Here is a 19,574-nt window from a genome sequence, read left to right as displayed (position 1 = left end):
TGCCAGCTCAGCTGCATGTTCGTGACCACCTCTGTAGGACAGCTGTGCCTCCGCACCCTCACACTCCTCATGCAACACACACGCAAGGCCTCTGTCACAGCTCAATATATAGCACAGCCTATTAGCCATTCACATAGGCTATTCATATTTCCTGTATTGTACTCTCATGTGACACAAATCTCCACTTCTCCTTTCTCATGAGTCATGAATATCTGGAATCATTCTAGAACTTTCTTGGCCATAATTGATTTCACCTTGGTCAACTAAATTCTATCTATTCAATGGGCTTCTGCACTTTTAGTCATCTGAGATGGCTTTACAGTTACAGTAGCATATTATCTCAATTGCATCTGAAATATGTGCATCCTACAAAGGTGATATGATAATAAAATCGAAATGTTATCAAACTTTTAATGACTTAAGCTATTATAAAACATTTAACTATGTTAGAAAACCTTATGAAGTTGACAAAGTCCTCCAGTGTACACAGCTGTGTTAAACTGAGGCATCTTCACATTATGTTTACCTAACGAGTCCATGCATGCTCACCCTAAGCCAGCCCGACTCAACCCTGTGGGTCCTGTTCAAACTCGATTTATAAGAAAGCAAAAGGCAAGGAGATGGACAAGAACTCCCAAATCCACTTACTTAGTTTGGGCTGGGAGTGGGACACAGGTCACTCCGTGTTCGCTAATTCATTATCTGACCCCTTTTTCCAGGTAGACTCTCCTCTCACTCTCCGGTGATCTCCACTCCACTTCTGCTCTCCTCTTATCTAACTTTCGCGTCTCGAAGACACAACTCTTTTTCTCGTCTCCATAAAGTCCTTCATGGAATAGTTTTAGCGCATTTCTCGATGCAAAAGTGGATTTAGGACTTTATCCGATAAGTTTTTCTCTCCTTTCAAAGCGAACCCCTTCGGCGACACTAGTTCAGTCTGTGCCGTTCCTCCGCCTGTCAGTGCAGCGCAGATGTAAATTCGAGCTCTAAGGGCAGTCCCCAGAACAGTCTATGTCTCGGGTGCAACTTTCCGAGCGCTTACAGAGGTTTGACAGTTACAGCTCGGCTCTTTACAAAGTGACCAAAGACGTTTTTAAACTTTCCAAACTCCCGATTTGTCAGCTGTTGCAGAAAATTCAGTTTAGAAACTTTGGACATCATTAACCATGCCCATACCTCACTCAACCCTCTCTTTCTTACCTTCCCTCTCTTTCTCCTCTCAAACGCTTGTCTGGAGACAGCTCCAGTCTGCTAGACAGGAAACTTCAGTCAGCACTGAATACTGCGCTTCCTCCAGGCACAAATCCCTAACCTCGAACCAGAGACGGGATCTCAGATTATTTCAGATGCGCTACATATTATTATGCATGCCTCAATATGATAATTAGGATTATGATATCAATGTTTATTACCGAAGTAGAATAATATAGGGCTACCAGCCCAATAAACAATAATCAGACATTGTAACTGTGAAATTAATGTATCACCACATTTTTAACAATAATCATAAATAATCTTAATCATTTAAAATAATTTATCCGAATAGGCTAGCCTAGGCCTACTTTATGCATATCTGATCCTCTCATTTTAACAAATGGTTCATGTTAAAATTGCGTTTAGGTAGGCTACACAAACAATTAATTGTGTATAGCCTCCGCAACTCTTGTCGTTATCGTATATCAAACAGTTGAAAAGCCCCATTCACGCCATTCGCGCAGCCTCATCCTAGCGCAAGGCGCACCTGGCCTGGTAGCGAAATTGATGAGAGTCGTTGGTGTGATTGACGTGTGAAGGACTGGCGGGAGCGCGAAGTAAATTGCCGCGGTAAATCATCTTTAAGCGCTTTCAAACAAAATAGTCTGCATTTTTCAGAGAGAGAGAGGCTTGAAGTTCAACAACACACGCATGCCAAATCATATTCAATTTGTCTCACAAATAAATCACCCTGTTACTGGATCTTGACACTAGGTCAACTGTAGCCCATCCTTTCTCTTATAAAGATGTTTAGGGTGCACAGGTGTCATTTAATCAATAAATCAGTCAGATTATATTCTTAACACATGTTACCCATTTGAAGCAGCTGAAAACAAAGCAAGCTTTGTAGGGTAAAAACACTGAGAACACTAAATATAAATGCTTTGAGGTGGCTCTTTTAAAAACAAACTCCCATGATCCTACTAACGTTTTGTAGGCCATACTCTGAAAGACCATGACTAACATAATGATAGGGTCTGCACACTTAACTGCTCCGGCACAAACTATTATTATAGTAACAATGTTTGAGACCTGACAAATGTATGTTCAGGTCCACACTGCTTTACTAGCCTACAATAAGGTGTGTAGTAGAGAGCAGCAGGTTCACCAAGTCACGAACAAGACTGCTAAACAAGACTGCTAAACAAAATACACAATCCATGTCTCAAGGCTTAAAAATCATTTTTTAACCTGTCTCCTCCCCTTCATCTACACTGATTGGAGTGGATTTAAGGGGTGACATCAATAACAGATCATAGCTTTCACCTGGATTATCCTGGTCAGTCTGTCATAGAAACAACATGTTTCTTATGGTGTCACGCCCTGGTCTTAGTATTTTGTGTTTTCTTTATTATTTTGCTCAGGCCAGGGTGTGACATGGGTTATTTATGTGGTGTGTTTTGTCTTGGGGTTTTTGTAGGTCATGGGATTGTGGTTAGTAGAGTTGTCTAGGTAAGTCTAGGGTTGCCTAGAGTGGTTCTCAATCAGAAGCAGGTGTTTATCGTTGTCTCTGATTGGGAACCATATTTAGGCAGCCATATTCTTTGAGTGTTTCGTGGGTGATTGTTCCTGTCTCTGTGTTAGTTTGCACCAGAATAGGCTGTTTAGGTTTTCACGTTACGTGTATTGTTCGTGTTTATCTTTTATCAAACATGTATCGTAATAACCACCCTGCATTTTGGTCCGCCTTTCCTTCACCGGAAGAAAACCTTAACATATGGTTTGTACACTCAGTGTATATATGTACTCAGCAAAATAAGAAACGCCCTCTCACTGTCAACTGCGTTTACTTTCAGCAAACTTAACATTTGTAAATATTTGTATGAACATAACAAGATTCAACAACTGAGACATAAACTAAACAAGTTCCAGACATTTGACTAACAGAAATGGAATAATGTGTCCCTGAGCAAAGGGGTGGTCAAAATCAAAAGTAACCGTCAGTATCTGGTGTGGCCACCAGCTGCATTAAGTACTGCAGTGCATCTCCTCGTCATGGACTGCACCAGATTTGCCAGTTCTTGCTTAGAGATGTTACCCCATTCTTCCACCAAGGCACCTGTAATTTCCTGGACATTTGTGAGGGAGGAGGATGTCTTCCCTGTAACGGACAGTGTTGAGATTGCCTGCAATGACAACAAGCTCAGTCCGATGATGTTGTGACACACTGCCCCAGACCATGACGGACCCTCTACCTCCAAATCGATCCTGCTCCAGAGTACAAGCCTCGGTGTAACGCTCAGTCCTTCGACGATAAACGCGAATCCGACCATCACCCCTGTTGAGACAAAACTGCGACTCCTCGGTGAGGTCCTACCTTACAACAGGCCTACAAGCCCTTAGTCCAGCCTCTCTCAGCCTTTTGCGGACAGTCTGAGCACTGATGGAGGGATTGTGCGTTCCTGGTGTAACTCGGGCAGTTGTTGTTGCCATCCTGTACTTGTCCCGCAGGTGTGATGTTCAGATGTACCGATCCTGTGCAGGTGTTGTTACACGTGGTCTGCCACTGCGAGGATGATCAGCTGTCCGTTCTGTCTCCCTGTAGTGCTGTCTTAGATGTCTCACAGTATGGACATGGCAATTTATTGCCCTGGCCACATCTGCAGTCCTCATGCCTCTTTGCAGCATGCCTAAGGCGCGTTCACGCAGATGAGCAGTGACCCTGGGCATCTTTCTTTTGGTGTTTTTCTGAGTCAGTAGAAAGGCCTCTTTAGTGTTCTAAGTTTTCATAACTGTGACCTTAATTGCCTACCGTCTGTAAGCTGTTAGTGTCTGTCACGTTCTGACCTTAGTTATTTTGTTATGTCTTTGTTTTAGTATGGTCAGGGCGTGAGTTGGGTGGGTAGTCTGTTAGTTTTTCTATGTGTCGTTTTGTGTTGCCAGTTCTTGCTGTGAGATGTTACCCCATTCTTCCACCAAGGCCATGTGTATGTGACAAATAACATTTGATTTGATTTGATTTGTTTGGCCTGGTATGGTTCTCAATCAGAGGCAGGTGTCGTTCATTGTCTCTGATTGAGAATCATACTTAGGTAGTCTTTTCCCACCTGTGTGGTGTGGGTGATTATTTTCTGTTCTGTGTTTTGCTTCACTGTTCAGGACTGTTCGTTTTGTCGTTTTATTTTTTTTGTTCAGTATTCTCAATAAAACAATATGGACACTTACCACGCTGCGCATTGGTCCTCCTCTTCTTCCACCCACGACGAACGTTACCGAATCACCCACTAACCAAGGACCAAGCAGCGTGGTATCGGGCAGCAGCAGAAATCTCTGGACTCGTGGACATGGGAGGAGATTATGGACGGAGAAGGACCACGGGCACAGGCTGGGGAATATCGCCGCCCCAAGGCAGAGCTGGAGGCAGCGAAAGCTGAGCGGCGGTGGTATGAAGAGACAGCACCGCAGCGCAGCTGGGACGAGAGGCAGCCCCAAACATTTCTTGGGTGGGGGGACACGGGGAGTGTGGCTAAGTCAGGTAGGAGACCTGAGCCAACTCCCCGTGCTTACCGTGGAGAGAGGTGGACCGAGCAGGCACCGTGTTATGCCGTGAGGCGCACGGTGTCCCCGGTACGCAGGCATAGCCCGGTGCGTTACATCGCAGCGCCTCGTATCGGTCGGGCTAGAGTGGGCATCGAGCCAGGTGCCATGAAGCCGGCTCAGCGCATCTAGTCTCCAGTGCGTCTCCTCGGGTCGGGGTACATGGCACCCAGCCCTACGCACGGTGTCCCCGGTTCGCCAACACAGCCCAGTGCGGTCTGTTCCACCTAGCCGCACTGGCCTGGCGACGGAGAGTATCCAGCCAGGTAGGGTTGTGCAGGATCGGTGCTCAAGACCTCCAGTGCGCCTCCACGGTCCGGTCTACCCGGTGCCTCCTCCATGCACCAAGCCTCCGGTGGCAGCCCCACGCACCAGGCTGTCTCTCCGTCTCCTTCCTCCAGGTGCTCCCTCCTGTACCGAGCTGCCAGAGTCTCCCGTTCTCCCGTTTGTCCTGAGCTGCCAGAGCCGCCCGTCTGTCCTGAGCTGCCAGAGCCTCCCGTCTGTTCTGAGCTGCCAGAGCCGCCCGTCTGTCCTGAGCTGCCAGAGTCTCCCGTCTGTCCTGAGCTGCCAGAGTCTCCCGTCTGTCCTGAGCTGCCAGAGCCTCCCGTCTGTCCTGAGCTGCCAGAGTCTCCCGTTCTCCCGTCTGTCCTGAGCTGCCAGAGCCGCCCGTCTGTCCTGAGCTGCCAGAGCCTCCCGTCTGTCCTGAGCTGCCAGAGCCTCCCGTCTGTCCTGAGCTGCCAGAGTCTCCCGTCTGTCCTGAGCTGCCAGAGTCTCCCGTCTGTCCTGAGCTGCCAGAGTCTCCCGTCTGTCCTGAGCTGCCAGAGTCTCCCGTCTGTCCTGAGCTGCCAGAGTCTCCCGTCTGTCCTGAGCTGCCAGAGTCTCCCGTCTGTCCTGAGCTGCCAGAGTCGCCCGTCTGTCCTGAGCTGCCAGAGTCGCCCGTCTGTCCTGAGCTGCCAGAGCCGCCCGTCTGTCCTGAGCTGCCAGAGCCGCCCGTCTGTCCTGAGCTGCCAGAGCCACACACACACACACACTACATTCACCCATACAAACATAACACGCGCACACATGCATACTGATGCAACAGACACATTCATACTCACACACACTCACTTTCACACTCACCACATACGCTGCTGCTACTGTCTGTTATCTATCCTGTTGTCTATTCACTTTACCCCTACCTATATGTACATACCGTAACCACCTTAATTACCTCGTACCCCTGCACATCGATTCAGTACTGCTACTCCCTATACATAGCCATGTTATTTGTACTCATTATTCTTGTTCGTTATTCACTGTGTATTTATTCCTCGTGCATTGTTGGAAAGGACCCGTAATTAAGCACTTCACTGTTAGTCTATACCTGTCATTCATGAAGCATATGACAAATAACACTTGATTTGATTTGATTCCTCTATATTATTACACATCTCTCTGCTCTGCACCTCATGAGTGGGAACAGGAGTTTTTCCCTAAAGCATGACCTGACCAGGTTAAACTCCTGCCCCTACATATAACTCCCTCCCATACTTTTCCCTGGTCAAGTCACATGGTCAGGAAATTATCTTGCCCTACTCCTGAGATATGATGTGTTGCCATCGGCAGCTCAATATGCCAGCTCATCATCTGACAACCAGCCAATGGCACTGGCCCTAAACATTCCACACCTCTGTTTGCCCGCTCCTCTCAAATCACCTTCCAATGGATGAAACATGAAACACAGCCCAGAAAGCTGCTATACTGGGTCAAACAGGCACAGCATGCAAAACAGGATAGGACTACTTGTACAAATATTTTAACCCAGTATGTTCAAATTTTGGGTTGGCCGCATGTCCAGGCAGCCAATAAACTGTCTATGGTACTGTACTTCCCTTGGGAACTCTTTCCCATACAATGAAGACTGCAGAGTGATCCTAATGCGTATACAGGTAACAGGCCAAAATAAAGGTATATTGAATGCAGGTGCTTCCACACAGGTGTGGTTCCTGAGTTAATTAAGCAATTGACATCTCACCATGCTTATGATCATGTATAAATACGCCCAGTTGCCTGTTATTATTGCTACCATGTCAGAAGAAGAGATCTCAGTGTCTTTGAAAGAGGTGTCATAAAGGAGCATAGGGGGTTTAAAGTGTGTGGGTCTCAGTCACCAGATTCCGGCCCAGTTGAACACTTATGGGAGATTCTGGAGTGACGTCTGAGGCAGTGTTTTCCACCACCATCAACAAAACACCAAATTATGGAATTTCTTGTGGAAGAATGGTGTCCCATCCCTCCAATAGAGATCTAGACACTTGTAGAATCAATGCCAAGGCACACTGAAACTGTTCTGGCAGCTCGTGGTGGTCCAAATCCTTATTAAGACACTTTATGTTGGTGTTTCCTTTATTTTGGCAGTTACCTGTAGTTGGGTCTACACAACATATGGTGGGAACTCTTTACTCAGCTCTATATGTAGGAAAATACAACACAACATACACAGAACAACACAACACAGTACAACACACTGACTCTAGCAAGAAGAACAATAAAAAAGAGAGAAGGAAAGAAGGGAATGGAGAAGGGGGAATGATGGGAGAAGAGGGAGGGAAGGAAGGGAAAGGGACAAGGGAAGGAGAGAAAGAGAGAGAGAGATAGGTCAGGTTGAAAGTGAGAATTTGGGAGAGCTAGACGAAGTGTTGGCAATGACTGTGTGTGTGTATGTGAGACGTAGACCACCGCTATGTGCTCATGATATCTGCAGGGAGGTTTTTCTGGGTATTATTTTAAACTTTTGACGTTGATTGTTTTCAGTGGGTTCGAACGGTCTGGCGTAGCTGGGAAGAGGGAGGAGAGGAGAGGGAGGAGAAAATGTGGTTTCAATCACTCACAAAGATGCTTTTGTTCTGCAGCTGGGGCCCTCTCTCTCAGTGAGCCCTCAGGAGCCTGCAGACTGCAGACGGGGACAGTTACAGTATGGCTCTGGACGGGGACAGTTACAGTATGGCTCTGGACGGGGACTGTTACAGTATGGCTCTGGACGGGGACAGTTACAGTATGGCTCTGTACGGGGACAGTTACAGTATGGCTCTGGACGGGGACAGTTACAGTATGGCTCTGGACGGGGACAGTTACAGTATGGCTCTGGACGGGGACAGTGACAGTATGGCTCTGGACGGGGACAGTTACAGTATGGCTCTGGACGGGGACAGTTACAGTATGGCTCTGGACGGGGACAGTTACAGTATGGCTCTGGACGGGGACAGTTACAGTATGGCTCTGGACGGGGACAGTTACAGTATGGCTCTGGACGGGGACAGTTACAGTATGGCTCTGGACGGGGACAGTTACAGTATGGCTCTGGACGGGGACAGTTACAGTATGGCTCTGGACGGGGACTGTTACAGTATGGCTCTGGACGGGGACAGTTCCAGTATGGCTCTGGATGGGGACAGTTACAGTATGGCTCTGGACGGGGACAGTTACAGTATGGCTCTGGACGGGGACAGTTACAGTATGGCTCTGGACGGGGACAGTTCCAGTATGGCTCTGGACGGGGACAGTTAAAGTATGGCTCTGGACGGGGACAGTTACAGTATGGCTCTGGACGGGGACAGTTACGGTATGGCTCTGGACGGGGACAGTTACAGTATGGCTCTGGACGGGGACAGTTACGTTATGGCTCTGGACGGGGACAGTTACAGTATGGCTCTGGACGGGGACTGTTACAGTATGGCTCTAGACGGGGACAGTTACAGTATGGCTCTGGACGGGGACAGTTACAGTATGGCTCTGGACGGGGACAGTTACAGTATGGCTCTGGACGGGGACAGTTACGTTATGGCTCTGGACGGGGACAGTTACGTTATGGCTCTGGACGGGGACGGGGACAGTTACGTTATGGCTCTGGACGGGGACGGGGACAGTTACGGTATGGCTCTGGACGGGGACAGTTACAGTATGGCTCTGGACGGGGACTGTTACAGTATGGCTCTGGACGGGGACTGTTACAGTATGGCTCTGGACGGTGACAGTTACAGTATGGCTCTGGACGGGGACAGTTACAGTATGGCTCTGGACGGGGACAGTTACAGTATGGCTCTGGACGGGGACAGTTACGTTATGGCTCTGGACGGGGACAGTTACGTTATGGCTCTGGACGGGAACAGTATGGCTCTGGACGGGGACAGTTACGTTATGGCTCTGGACGGGGACAGTTACGTTATGGCTCTGGACGGGGACGGGGACTGTTACAGTATGGCTCTGGACGGGGACAGTTACAGTATGGCTCTGAACGGGGACAGTTACGTTATGGCTCTGGACGGGGACGGGGACTGTTACAGTATGGCTCTGGACGGGGACAGTTACAGTATGGCTCTGGACGGGGACGGGGACTGTTACAGTATGGCTCTGGACGGGGACAGTTACAGTATGGCTCTGGACGGGGACAGTTACAGTATGGCTCTGGACGGGGACTGTTACAGTATGGCTCTGGACGGGGACAATTACGTTATGGCTCTGGACGGGGAGAGTTACGTTATGGCTCTGGACGGGGACAGTTACAGTATGGCTCTGGACGGGGTCGGGGACTGTTACAGTATGGCTCTGGAAGGGGACAGTTACAGTATGGCTTTTGACGGGGACGGGACTGTTACAGTATGGCTCTGGAAGGGGACAGTTACAGTATGGCTCTGGACGGGGACTGTTACAGTATGGCTCTGGACGGGGACAGTTCCAGTATGGCTCTGGATGGGGACAGTTACAGTATGGCTCTGGACGGGGACAGTTACAGTATGGCTCTGGACGGGGACAGTTACAGTATGGCTCTGGACGGGGACAGTTCCAGTATGGCTCTGGACGGGGACAGTTAAAGTATGGCTCTGGACGGGGACAGTTACAGTATGGCTCTGGACGGGGACAGGTACAGTATGGCTCTGGACGGGGACAGTTACAGTATGGCTCTGGACGGGGACAGTTACGTTATGGCTCTGGACGGGGACAGTTACAGTATGGCTCTGGACGGGGACTGTTACAGTATGGCTCTAGACGGGGACAGTTACAGTATGGCTCTGGACGGGGACAGTTACAGTATGGCTCTGGACGGGGACAGTTACAGTATGGCTCTGGACGGGGACAGTTACGTTATGGCTCTGGACGGGGACAGTTACGTTATGGCTCTGGACGGGGACGGGGACAGTTACGTTATGGCTCTGGACGGGGACGGGGACAGTTACGGTATGGCTCTGGACGGGGACAGTTACAGTATGGCTCTGGACGGGGACTGTTACAGTATGGCTCTGGACGGGGACTGTTACAGTATGGCTCTGGACGGTGACAGTTACAGTATGGCTCTGGACGGGGACAGTTACAGTATGGCTCTGGACGGGGACAGTTACAGTATGGCTCTGGACGGGGACAGTTACGTTATGGCTCTGGACGGGGACAGTTACGTTATGGCTCTGGACGGGAACAGTATGGCTCTGGACGGGGACAGTTACGTTATGGCTCTGGACGGGGACAGTTACGTTATGGCTCTGGACGGGGACGGGGACTGTTACAGTATGGCTCTGGACGGGGACAGTTACAGTATGGCTCTGAACGGGGACAGTTACGTTATGGCTCTGGACGGGGACGGGGACTGTTACAGTATGGCTCTGGACGGGGACAGTTACAGTATGGCTCTGGACGGGGACGGGGACTGTTACAGTATGGCTCTGGACGGGGACAGTTACAGTATGGCTCTGGACGGGGACAGTTACAGTATGGCTCTGGACGGGGACTGTTACAGTATGGCTCTGGACGGGGACAATTACGTTATGGCTCTGGACGGGGAGAGTTACGTTATGGCTCTGGACGGGGACAGTTACAGTATGGCTCTGGACGGGGTCGGGGACTGTTACAGTATGGCTCTGGAAGGGGACAGTTACAGTATGGCTTTTGACGGGGACGGGACTGTTACAGTATGGCTCTGGAAGGGGACAGTTACAGTATGGCTCTGGACGGGGACTGTTACAGTATGGCTCTGGACGGGGACAGTTCCAGTATGGCTCTGGACGGGGACAGTTACAGTATGGCTCTGGACGGGGACAGTTACAGTATGGCTCTGGACGGGGACAGTTACAGTATGGCTCTGGACGGGGACAGTTCCAGTATGGCTCTGGACGGGGACAGTTAAAGTATGGCTCTGGACGGGGACAGTTACAGTATGGCTCTGGACGGGGACAGTTACAGTATGGCTCTGGACGGGGACAGTTACAGTATGGCTCTGGACGGGGACAGTTACAGTATGGCTCTGGACGGGGACAGTTACAGTATGGCTCTGGACGGGGACAGTTACAGTATGGCTCTGGACGGGGACAGTTACGTTATGGCTCTGGACGGGGACAGTTACAGTATGGCTCTGAACGGGGACTGTTACAGTATGGCTCTAGACGGGGACAGTTACAGTATGGCTCTGGACGGGGACAGTTACAGTATGGCTCTGGACGGGGACAGTTACAGTATGGCTCTGGACGGGGACAGTTACGGTATGGCTCTGGACGGGGACAGTTACGTTATGGCTCTGGACGGGGAAGGGGACAGTTACGTTATGGCTCTGGACGGGGACGGGGACAGTTACGGTATGGCTCTGGACGGGGACAGTTACAGTATGGCTCTGGACGGGGACTGTTACAGTATGGCTCTGGACGTGGACTGTTACAGTATGGCTCTGGACGGGGACAGTTACAGTATGGCTCTGGACGGGGACAGTTACGTTATGGCTCTGGACGGGGACAGTTACGTTATGGCTCTGGACGGGGACAGTTACGTTATGGCTCTGGACGGGGACGGGGACTGTTACAGTATGGCTCTGGACGGGGACAGTTACAGTATGGCTCTGAACGGGGACAGTTACGTTATGGCTCTGGACGGGGACGGGGACAGTTACAGTATGGCTCAGGACGGGGACAGTTACAGTATGGCTCTGGACGGGGACGGGACTGTTACAGTATGGCTCTGGACGGGGACAGTTCCTGTATGGCTCTGGACGGGGACAGTTACAGTATGGCTCTGGACGGGGACAGTTACAGTATGGCTCTTGACGGGGACAGTTCCAGTATGGCTCTGGGCGGGGACAGTTACGTTATGGCTCTGGACGGGGACAGTTACAGTATGGCTCTGGACGGGGACAGTTACAGTATGGCTCTGGACGGGGACTGTTACAGTATGGCTCTGGACGGGGACAGTTCCAGTATGGCTCTGGACGGGGACAGTTACAGTATGGCTCTGGACGGGGACAGTTACAGTATGGCTCTGGACGGGGACAGTTCCAGTATGGCTCTGGGCGGGGACAGTTACGTTATGGCTCTGGACGGGGACAGTTACAGTATGGCTCTGGACGGGGACTGTTACAGTATGGCTCTAGACGGGGACAGTTACAGTATGGCTCTGGACGGGGACAGTTACAGTATGGCTCTGGACGGGGACAGTTACAGTATGGCTCTGGACGGGGACAGTTACGTTATGGCTCTGGACGGGGAAGGGGACAGTTACGTTATGGCTCTGGACGGGGACGGGGACAGTTACGGTATGGCTCTGGACGGGGACAGTTACAGTATGGCTCTGGACGGGGACTGTTACAGTATGGCTCTGGACGTGGACTGTTACAGTATGGCTCTGGACGGGGACAGTTACAGTATGGCTCTGGACGGGGACAGTTACAGTATGGCTCTGGACGGGGACAGTTACGTTATGGCTCTGGACGGGGACAGTTACGTTATGGCTCTGGACGGGGACAGTTAGGTTATGGCTCTGGACGGGGACGGGGACTGTTACAGTATGGCTCTGGACGGGGACAGTTACAGTATGGCTCTGAACGGGGACAGTTACGTTATGGCTCTGGACGGGGACGGGGACAGTTACAGTATGGCTCTGGACGGGGACAGTTACAGTATGGCTCTGGACGGGGACGGGGACTGTTACAGTATGGCTCTGGAAGGGGACAGTTACAGTATGGCTCTGGACAGGGACGGGAATGTTACAGTATGGCTCTGGACGGGGACAGTTACAGTATGGCTCTGGACGGGGACAGTTACAGTATGGCTCTGGACGGGGACAGTTACAGTATGGCTCTGGACGGGGACAGTTACAGTATGGCTCTGGACGGGGACAGTTACAGTATGGCTCTGGACGGGGACTGTTACAGTATGGTTCTGGACGGGGACAGTTCCAGTATGGCTCTGGACGGGGACAGTTACAGTATGGCTCTGGACGGGGACAGTTACAGTATGGCTCTGGACGGGGACAGTTACAGTATGGCTCTGGGCGGGGACAGTTAAAGTATGGCTCTGGACGGGGACAGTTACAGTATGGCTCTGGACGGGGACAGTTACAATATGGCTCTGGACGGGGACAGTTACAGTATGGCTCTGGACGGGGACAGTTACAGTATGGCTCTGGACGGGGACAGTTACAGTATGGCTCTGGACGGGGACAGTTACGTTATGGCTCTGGACGGGGACAGTTACAGTATGGCTCTGGACGGGGACTGTTACAGTATGGCTCTAGACGGGGACAGTTACAGTATGGCTTTGGACGGGGACAGTTACAGTATGGCTCTGGACGGGGACAGTTACAGTATGGCTCTGGACGGGGACAGTTACGTTATGGCTCTGAACGGGGACAGTTACGTTATGGCTCTGGACGGGGACGGGGACAGTTACGGTATGGCTCTGGACGGGGACAGTTACAGTATGGCTCTGGACGGGGACTGTTACAGTATGGCTCTGGACGGGGACTGTTACAGTATGGCTCTGGACGGGGACAGTTACAGTATGGCTCTGGACGGGGACAGTTACAGTATGGCTCTGGACGGGGACAGTTACAGTATGGCTCTGGACGGGGACAGTTACGTTATGGCTCTGGACGGGGACAGTTACGTTTTGGCTCTGGACGGGGACAGTATGGCTCTGGACGGGGACAGTTACAGTATGGCTCTGGACGGGGACAGTTACGTTATGGCTCTGGACGGGGACGGGGACTGTTACAGTATGGCTCTGGACGGGGACAGTTACAGTATGGCTCTGAACGGGGACAGTTACGTTATGGCTCTGGACGGGGACTGTTCCAGTATGGCTCTGGACGGGGACAGTTACAGTATGGCTCTGGACGGGGACGGGGACTGTTACAGTATGGCTCTGGACGGGGACTGTTACAGTATGGCTCTGGACGGGGACAGTTACAGTATGGCTCTGGACGGGGACAGTTACAGTATGGCTCTGGACGGGGACTGTTACAGTATGGCTCTGGACGGGGACAATTACGTTATGGCTCTGGACGGGGAGAGTTACGTTATGGCTCTGGACGGGGACAGTTACAGTATGGCTCTGGACGGGGACGGGGACTGTTACAGTATGGCTCTGGAAGGGGACAGTTACAGTATGGCTCTGGACGGGGACGGGACTGTTACAGTATGGCTCTGGACGGGGACGGGGACTGTTACAGTATGGCTCTGGAAGGGGACAGTTACAGTATGGCTCTGGACGGGGACGGGACTGTTACAGTATGGCTCTGGAAGGGGACAGTTACAGTATGGCTCTGGACGGGGACTGTTACAGTATGGCTCTGGACGGGGACAGTTACAGTATGGCTCTGGACGGGGACTGTTACAGTATGGCTCTGGATGGGGACAGTTCCAGTATGGCTCTGGACGGGGACAGTTACAGTATGGCTCTGGACGGGGACAGTTACAGTATGGCTCTGGACGGGGACAGTTACAGTATGGCTCTGGACGGGGACAGTTCCAGTATGGCTCTGGACGGGGACAGTTAAAGTATGGCTCTGGACGGGGACAGTTACAGTATGGCTCTGGACGGGGACAGTTACAGTATGGCTCTGGACGGGGACAGTTACAGTATGGCTCTGGACGGGGACAGTTACAGTATGGCTCTGGACGGGGACAGTTACAGTATGGCTCTGGACGGGGACAGTTACGTTATGGCTCTGGACGGGGACAGTTACAGTATGGCTCTGGACGGGGACTGTTACAGTATGGCTCTAGACGGGGACAGTTACAGTATGGCTCTGGACGGGGACAGTTACAGTATGGCTCTGGACGGGGACAGTTACAGTATGGCTCTGGACGGGGACAGTTACGTTATGGCTCTGGACGAGGACAGTTACGTTATGGCTCTGGACGGGGAAGGGGACAGTTACGTTATGGCTCTGGACGGGGACGGGGACAGTTACGGTATGGCTCTGGACGGGGACAGTTACAGTATGGCTCTGGACGGGGACTGTTACAGTATGGCTCTGGACGTGGACTGTTACAGTATGGCTCTGGACGGGGACAGTTACAGTATGGCTCTGGACGGGGACAGTTACAGTATGGCTCTGGACGGGGACAGTTACAGTATGGCTCTGGACGGGGACAGTTACAGTATGGCTCTGTACGGGGACAGTTACAGTATGGCTCTGTACGGGGACAGTTACAGTATGGCTCTGGACGGGGACAGTTACAGTATGGCTCTGTACGCGGACAGTTACAGTATGGCTCTGGACGGGGACAGTTACAGTATGGCTCTGGACGGGGACAGTTACAGTATGGCTCTGGACGGGGACAGTTACAGTATGGCTCTGGACGGGGACAGTTACAGTATGGCTCTGGACGGGGACAGTTACAGTATGGCTCTGGACGGGGACTGTTACAGTATGGCTCTGGACGGGGACAGTTACAGTATGGCTCTGGACGGGGACAGTTACAGTATGGCTCTGTACGGGGACAGTTACAGTATGGCTCTGGACGGGGACAGTTACAGTATGGCTCTGGACGGGGACAGTTACAGTATGGCTCTGGACGGGGACAGTTACAGTTTGGCTCTGGACGGGGACAGTTACAGTATGGCTCTGGACGGGGACAGTTACAGTATGGCTCTGTACGGGGACAGTTACAGTATGGCTCTGGACGGGGACAGTTACAGTATGGCTCTGTACAGGGACAGTTACAGTATGGCTCTGTACGGGGACAGTTACAGTATGGCTCTGGACGGGGACAGTTACAGTATGGCTCTGGACGGGGACAGTTACAGTATGGCTCTGGACAGGGACAGTTACAGTATGGCTCTAGACGGGGACAGTTACAGAATGGCTCTGGACGGGGACAGTTACATTATAGGTGGGTGCTACAGAATGGCTCTGGACGGGGACAGTTACAACTATTGGCAAACTGTGTGACATTTGGGTGACAGAGTGACATTTTGATTGCACAAAAATTCTCTTTAAATGATCTTAATACCAATTGTACGTGGATGGAACACCTGTGTGTGTATTAGTATGCACATAAATGTATTGTGAGCCTGTGTTGTTGTCGAGTGAGTCAACATACAGGACAGCAAAAACATTCTCTAGTACGCACACACACTCACACACACACATGCAAACACACAAGCATGCACACACACACATATACACGTATACACATACACACATACCACACATACACAGAGAGGCAGAGAGAGGTCTCTGTACAGGATGAGCATGACATAGAGGGTCTGTCTGGACCTCAGTGTTTCAGCGTTCCCATCAGAGCTACAGCTAACAGCTAGCCACGGCTCAGAGCTGCCTGGGAGGCTTTAGCCTCTTCCTCAAGCACACTCACATATACACCTACCACACACCACACACAAGCCAATACGATTGCATAAGTACATGCACAAATGTGTATGTCAATGATCATATACACATGCACACCAGTGACACACATATGCACACAGACACACAAACTCTCTCACACGAAAGAACCCGGGTTGAGCTTGTACAGTATTTCTCTCCAGATGAGTAAGACAGACAGTAGTTTAATATAAATGAGTAACACGTATATGCTAAACTCTAGTGTAGCAAGCCAAGAATAACGTCTCCGTGTGTTGCACCTGGGTCGTTCCATGTCATTTCAGCAAGCCATGACACCCTCCATCTCAGGTTGTTCTGAAATGGTTTCTGCAGTTAGAAACATATAGGATTAGAATTCCTGCAACATTATTTTGTTGAAATATGATTTGATCTCTGAGATATTAAGCTAATTGATTGCACCCAAATTGGGCATTTTACTTTAAAAGATTCATATAATATTCAATAAATATAGTACCCAACATCTGATTTGGACTAAACTTGTTTGTACCAATGGGAAAGACATGAGGAATCCATTGAAAATAGTCAAAAGCCACCCACAGACCCATGTTCTATTTTTTTTTATAATTATTTTTTATTGAACCTTTATTTAACTAGGCAAGTCAGTTAAGAACAAATTATTGTTTACAATGACGGCCTACCCCGGCCAAACCCGGACAATTGTGCTCCTTGATTCAGCCTGGATTCGAACCAGGGACTGTAGTGACGCCTCTTGCACGGAGATATAGTGCCTTTGACCGCTGCATACCTCGGAAGCATGTGATGTATGTACAGTATGTAATGTATTTCCAGTGAATTTGGTGATGGTTATTTTCCCCTCTTCAGAGAAATTAGTAATTGAAGTTGTTAGGTTTATGTCCCATTATACATCCTGATATTACCAAGTTCTGACCACTAGACGGTGCTGTTCCTGCTATTTGGTGTCTTACTCATTTTGTTACATTACAGCCTTATTCTTAAATGGATTAAATTGTTTTGTTACTCATCAATCCACACAGAATAGCCCATAATGACAAAGCAAAAACAGGTTTTCATGAATGTTTGCTAATTTATTAAAAAACAAACAGAAATATGACATTTACTTAAGTATTCAGACCCTTTACTTAGTACTTTGTTGAAGAACTGAGTAGACATTTCAGAACAATCAGAGATTGTTGTGCTTTTTAAGGTGGAACGACCCACCTGCACCTTGGCTCACGTTGTGTACTGTAAAGAGGTTCTGTTTAGTATGCATATGGTGGTAAAGTGTGTGTGTGTTTGTATATGTGTGTGTGTATGCGTGTTTTTAGTATGCGTATGCCGGGGTCTCTTCCTAACCAATTGTCACAGGGATTTAAGCGTCAAGAACAAATTTCCTCCCTCGTGACTGACAGAGCAGTTCACAAAAAGCACCAGATTAAATAGTTTAAACTTTCCAAAAACACTCAACAGTTTTAAATCTTTTCCCTGTGGCAACAGATCCACAGTGGAATGCTGAGGTTGAAAGATACGCTTTAGGGCATGTTTCAAACCCTGTGGAGAGGGAGAGGGGGTGAGCGATGGAGAAACAGAAAGAGGGGGAAGGTAGTGGAAGAAGGATGGAGAGAGGAAAGGAAGAAAAGAGTAGAGAGAGAGAAAGAGAGAGAGAGAGCGAGAGAGAATAAGAGAGAGAGAGACGCAGAAAGAGAGAGAGAGAGAGAGAGAGAGAGAGAGAGACGCAGAGAGAGAGAGAGAGACGCAGAGAGAGAGAGAGAGAGACGCAGCGAGAGAGAGAGAGAGAGAGAGAGACAGAGACAGCGAGAGAGAGAAAAGGGAATGGAACCTGATCTCTCTCAGCTGGGCTGGAATAACACACCTCCACCCAGTGGCAATCTGAGTCTGTCAGGGGTGAGGGAGTCCTGACACACGCACTCCCACGCAGACACACACAGATGCACACACGCACGCATGCAAGCACGCACACAGTATTTTGTCAGTGTATCTGGGGTGCGAGCAGCTTTTGACTAACACAGCATCTTTGGATCCACAATGAAACATTGTGACTAAAAGGAACCAGCTACTGTATTTTAAAGGTCATCCTTGGACTTATGAGACCCCATTCATTGTTAAAATGTCCAGTGGATAGTCAAATGGAAATGTTTATTTTTTTTATGTGGATTTCACGTGTGATATTTCAAATCCAGTAGTATTATGTGTCCATGACAATTTTCCATCACTGACAATAAAGTTCATTTGAGCTTATCTCTCTCTCAACATTATATTCACAGTGAAAATTACAAAAACGAATGGCAGACTCTAATCCTCGTTTGGGGGGGAAGTGTTCCACAGGAATAACTTTGTAAAATGTAAATATAAAGATTATTTATTCACCAAATTATGTAAAAAATGTCAACATATTACTTTCATATAAATGTTTAATTAAAATGTTGAGTTACTGCTGGCCAAGCTACAGTGTATGTTAGCTTATCGGATGTGATGGCTAGCTAGTAGGCAATCTAGTAGGCAGTTTTCAGCTGTTCAGGGATGAACAACCAAACAAACTAATCATAAAATCAGCAGTGTCTGTCACGTTCGTGAGGAGAGACGGACCAAGGCGCAGCAAATGATGAGTTCCACATATTTATTAGAAAGTGAAACTTAGCAAAACAAAACAATAAATCAAATAAACTAACAACGAAACGTGGTGCACATGCACAAAACACAAAATAATATCCCACAAATGCAGGTGGGGAAACAACCTACCTAAATGTGATCCCCAATCAGAGGCAACGATAAACAGCTGCTTCTAATTGGGTACCATAACAGAACCCACATAGAAATATCTATACTAGATCACACCCTAGTCACACCCTGACCTACTACACCATAGAGAAACAATGGCTCTCTATGGTCAGGGCGTGACAGTGTGAATTGTGAATACCCAGACAGTTCCTTAATCCTGAATTGGTGAACTTGTTAGCCAGCTAATGACAAATGTAGCAAATTTGCACATTAACAAAGGTAGTTGTGGTTCTCAGTAACTTGAACCAGCACTGAAATTTAAACGGTGGTTCATTTCTCCCCCCTTTATGTTTCTGCTCTATTCTCCTCAGGTGGAAGTACATCCCATCACCCAAACAGATGTAAAAAACATGCAGTGCATTCAGAAAATATTCAGA

The 19,574-nt window shown here is 49.4% G+C and overlaps 1 protein-coding gene across 12 annotated transcripts in view; it reads right to left on the bottom strand.

The window, feature by feature from the left end:
• Positions 1–1,319, bottom strand: part of mdfi (MyoD family inhibitor) — a 51,762-nt gene extending 50,443 nt beyond the window's left edge. For 4 of the 12 annotated variants that reach the window (XM_090241247.1, XM_090241251.1, XM_090241257.1 and 1 more), the window contains exon 1: positions 1,201–1,303. The gene's annotated coding sequence lies outside the window, so the exon portion shown is untranslated. Of the gene's footprint in view, positions 1–648 lie in introns of all 12 variants that reach the window. The other 8 variants (XM_090241250.1, XM_090241249.1, XM_090241246.1 and 5 more) reach the window with 6 other exon arrangements.
• Between the last annotated feature and the right edge of the window lie 18,255 nt (positions 1,320–19,574).

The sequence above is a fragment of the Oncorhynchus mykiss genome, chromosome 7, assembly GCF_057628025.1.
Source record: "Oncorhynchus mykiss isolate SJ-2025 chromosome 7, ASM5762802v1, whole genome shotgun sequence".
Lineage (NCBI taxonomy): Eukaryota > Metazoa > Chordata > Actinopteri > Salmoniformes > Salmonidae > Oncorhynchus > Oncorhynchus mykiss.
Note: the sequence above shows the minus strand (reverse complement) of the source record. Positions and strands in the feature narration are given on the sequence as shown.